This window comes from Mastomys coucha, unplaced genomic scaffold (assembly GCF_008632895.1).
Source record: "Mastomys coucha isolate ucsf_1 unplaced genomic scaffold, UCSF_Mcou_1 pScaffold21, whole genome shotgun sequence".
NCBI lineage: Eukaryota > Metazoa > Chordata > Mammalia > Rodentia > Muridae > Mastomys > Mastomys coucha.
In genome coordinates, this window is record NW_022196904.1 from 2,306,122 (window position 1) to 2,310,672 (window position 4,551).

Sequence of the window (4,551 nt, forward strand, 5' to 3'; positions counted from 1 at the left end):
TGAAGGTCTGATAGAACTCTGCACTAAACCCATCTGGTCCTGGGCTTTTTTGGTTGGGAGACTATTAACGACTGTTTCTACTTCTTTAGGGGATATGGGACTGTTTAGATCATTTATCTGATCCTGATTTAACTTTGGTACCTGGTATCTGTCTAGAAAATAATCCATTTCATCCAGATTTTCCAGTTTTATTGAGTATAGGCTTTTGTAGTAGCATCTGATGATTTTTTGGATTTCCTTGGTTTCTGTTGTAATGTTTCCCTTTTCATTTCTGACTTTGTTAATTAGGATACTGTCTCTGTGTCCTCTGGTTAGTCTGGCAAAGGGTTGACCTATCTTGTTGATTTTCTCTAAGAACCAGCTCCTGGTTTTGTTGATTCTTTGAATAGTTCTCTTTGTTTCTAATTGGTTGACTTAAGCCCTGAGTTTGATTATTTCCTGTTATCTTCTCCTCTTGGTTGTATTTGCTTCTTTTTGTTCTAGAGCTTCCAGGTGTGCTGTTAAGCTGCTAGTGTAAGCGCTCTCCAGTTTCTTTTTGGAGGCACTCAGAGCTATGAGTTTTCCTCTTAGCAATGTTTTCATGGTGTCCCATAAGTTTTGGTATGACGTGTCTTAATTTTCATTAAATTCTAAAAAGCCTTCACTTTCTTTCTTTATTTCTTCCTTGACCAAATTAGCATTGAGTAGAGTGTTGTCCAGCTTCTACCTGTATGTGGGCTTTTATTGTTTATGTTGTTATTGAGAACCAGCCTTAGTCCGTGTTGATCCAATAGGATGCAAGGAATTATTTGAATCTTCTTGTATCTGTTGAGGGCTGTTTTGTGATCTATTATATGATCAATTTTGGAGAAGGTACCATGAGGGCTGAGAAGAAGGTATATCCTTTTGTTTTAGGATAAAATGTTCTATAGATATCTGTTAAATCCACCTGTTTCATAACTTCTGTTAGTTTCACTGTGTCTCTGTTTAGTTTCTGTTTCCATGATCTGTCCATTGCAGAGAGTGAGGTATTGAAGTCTCCCACTATTATTGTGTGAGATGCAATGTGTGCTTTGAGCTTTAGTAAAGTTTCTTTTATGAATGTGGGTGTCCTTGCATTTGGAGCATAGATGTTCAGAATTGAGAATTCATCTTGGTAGATTTTTCCTTTGACCAGTCTGAAGTGTCCTTCCTTATCCTTTTTAATAACTTTTGCTTGAAAGTCGATTTTATTTGATATTAGAATGGCTAGTCCAGATTGTGTCTTGGGACCATTTGCTTGGAAAATTGTATTCCAACTGTTTACTCTGAAGTAGTGTCTGTCTTTGTCACTGAGGTGTGTTTCCTGTATGCAGCAAAATGCTGGGTCCTGTTTACATATCCAGTCTGTTAGTCTATGTCTTTCTATCAGGGAATTGAGTCCATTGATGTTAAGAGATATTAAGGAAAAGTGATTGTTACTCCCTGTTATTTTTGTTGTTAGAGGTGGCATTATGTTTGTGTGCCTATCCTCTTTTGGATTTGTTGAAAGATTACTTTCTTGCTTTTTCTAGGGTATAGTTTCCCTCCTTGTATTGGTGTTTTCCATCTATTATCTTTTGAAGGGCTGGGTTTGTGGAAAGATATTGTGTAAATTTGGTTTTGTCATGGAATATCTTGTTTTCTCCATTTATGGTACTTGAGAATTTTGCTGGGTATAGTAGTCTGGGCTGGTATTTATGTTCTCTTAGGGTCTGTATGATATCAACCCAGGATCTTCTGGCTTTCATAGTCTCTGGTGAGAAGTCTGGTGTAATTATGATAGGTCTGCCTTTATATGTTACTTGCCTTTTTTCCCTGATTGCTTTTAATATTCTTTCCTTATTTAATGTATTTAGTGCTTTGATTATTATGTGACAGGAGGAATTTCTTTTCTGGTCCAGTCTATTTGGAGTTCTGTAGGCTTCTTGTATGTTCATGGGCATCTCTCTCTCTCTCTCTTTTAAGGTTAGGGAAGTTTTCTTCTATAATGTTGTTGAAGATATTTTCTGGCCCTTTAAGTGAAAATCTTCACTCTCTTCTATATCTATTATTCTTATGTTTGGTCTTCTCATTGTGTCCTGGATTTTCTGGATGTTTTGAGTTAGGAGCTTTTTGCATTTTGCATTTTCTTTGACTGTTGTGTCAATGTTTTCTATAGTGTCTTCTGCCCCTGAGATTCTCTCTTCTATCGCTTGTATTCTGTTGGTGATGTTTGCATCTACGACTCTTGATCTCTTTCCTAGGTTTTCTAACTCCACTTGTCTCCCTTTGTGATTTTTTTAATTTATTTTTATTTTTTATTTTTATTTTTTTAATTAATTAATTAATTAATTAATTTTGGTTTTTCAAGACAGGGTTTCTCTGTGTAGCCCTGGCTGTCCGGGAACTCACTCTGTAGACCAGGCTGCCCTTGAACTCAGAAATCCGCCTGGCTCTGCCTCCCAAGTGCTGGGATTAAAGGGGTGTGCCACCATCACCTGGCCCTTTGTGATTTCTTTATTGTTTCTATTTCCATTTTTAGATCCTGAATGATTTTGTTAATTTTTTTCCTTGTTTGTGTTTTCCTGTAATTCTTTAAGAGATTTTTGTGTTTCCTCTTTAAGGGCTTCTAGCTGTTTCACCTGTGTCCTCCTGTATTTCTTTAAGTGAGTTATTTATGTCCTTCTTAAATTCCTCCATCATCATCATGAGAAGTGACTTTAAACCCGAATCTTGCTTTTCCAGTGTGGTGCTGTGTCCAGGACTTTTTATGGTGGGAGAATTGGGTTCTAATGATGCCAAGTAACCTTGGTTTCTGTTGCTTCTGTTCTTAAGCTTGCCTCCTGTCATCTGATTTTCTGTAGTGCTCCCCTGCCTTTGCTATATCTGACTGGAGCCTGTTTTTCCTGTAATCCTGGTTGAGTCAGAACTCCTCAGAGTTCAGCTGTCTCTGTGATCCTGTGATTCTGGAATCCTGTGATCCTGATTCTGGGTGTGTTAGAGTTCCTGGGAGTCAAGCTGCCTCTGAGACACCGAGATCATGATGTGACCAAGCTCCTGGTATCCTTGTATCTTGGTATCCTGGTATCCTAAGATCCTGGTCTTGCTAGAGCACCTGGGAGTGGAGCCTCCTCCAGGGGCTGTGGGACTGGCAGCCTTGTTTGTGCCCAAGGTGGACAGGTGCAGACCAGAAGGAACCAGAGCCACTGGTTGGGCAGGGTTCCTGTGTCCCTAGATCCTACTGGTCCCAGTTATTCCTGGTGGTATTGGAACAGATATTGTGTTCTACTCACTGCTGATTCTAAGATCCTGGGCATTCTAGAGTGTCTGGGAGTGGAGCCTCCTCTGGGGGCTGTGGGACTGGCTGCCGAGTTTGCGCCCAAGGTAGACCAGTGCAGACCCTTCTTCTTTTTTTTTTTAAATTATTAATCATTTTATTCATTTACATTTCAAATAATATCCTCCTTCCCAGTTTCTTCTCCACAAACCCTTTATCCCATTCTCTTTTCCCCCTCAACTTTTCCTCTATAAGGATATCCCTCCACCCATCTCACCCACACTTGCCTCACTCTTCTATCATCCATTTATGCTGGGGTACGAAGCCTCCATAGGACCAAGAGCCTCTCCTCCTATGGATGCCAGATAAGGCAGTCCTCTGCTTCATATGTATCTGAAGTCATGGATCCCTCCACGTATATTATTTGGTTGGTGGTTTAGTCCCTGGGAACTCTGAGTGGTCCAATTAGTTGATATTGTTCTTCCTATGGGGTCACAATTTCCTTCAGTTCCTTTAGCCCTTCCCCTAGCTCTTCAACTGGGGTCCCCGGGCTCTGACTGATGGTTGCCTGTGAGTATCTGCATCTGTACTAGTCAGGTGCTGGCAGAATATTGCAGGGAACAGCCATACCAGGCTCTTGTCTGCAAGCACTTCTTGACATCAGCAATAATGTGGGTGTTTTAATTCTGCAGATGGGATGGATCCCTAGGTGGGATAGTCTCTGGTTATCCTTTCTTTTAGTCTTTGTTCTATTTTTTTGTCTCTGTCTTTCCATTGGACAGGAACAATTCTGGGTTAAAATTTTTGAGGTGGGTGTGTGGCCCAATCCCTCAACTGGGTGCTGTGCTTATCTACTGGATGTGGTCACTACAGGTTCTAATTTCCCTTTGTTGAAAATTTTGGCTAAAGTCATCTCCATTGCGTCCTGGGAGCTTTTCACTTCCCTGGCATATACCTCCAGTTCCATACCCCTTATGGCTACATACTTCTATGCAATTTCCTGACCCTCTGTACTTCTCTCCTGTCCCTTCCCATACCTGATCCTGTCACCCTTTTTCCCTCCTCCTCCTTTCTCCCTCCCAAGTCCATCCCTCTCTCTACTTCCTGTTATTATTTTGAGCACCCTTCAATGTATGATTGAAGCATGCACACTTTGATCTTCCTTCTTCTTCTTCTTCTTCTTCTTTTTTTTTAAAGATATTTTCTTTATTTACATGTAAATTTCTCCACAATGGAATACTACTCAGCTATTAAAAACAATAAATTTATGAAATTCTTAGGTAAATGGATGGATC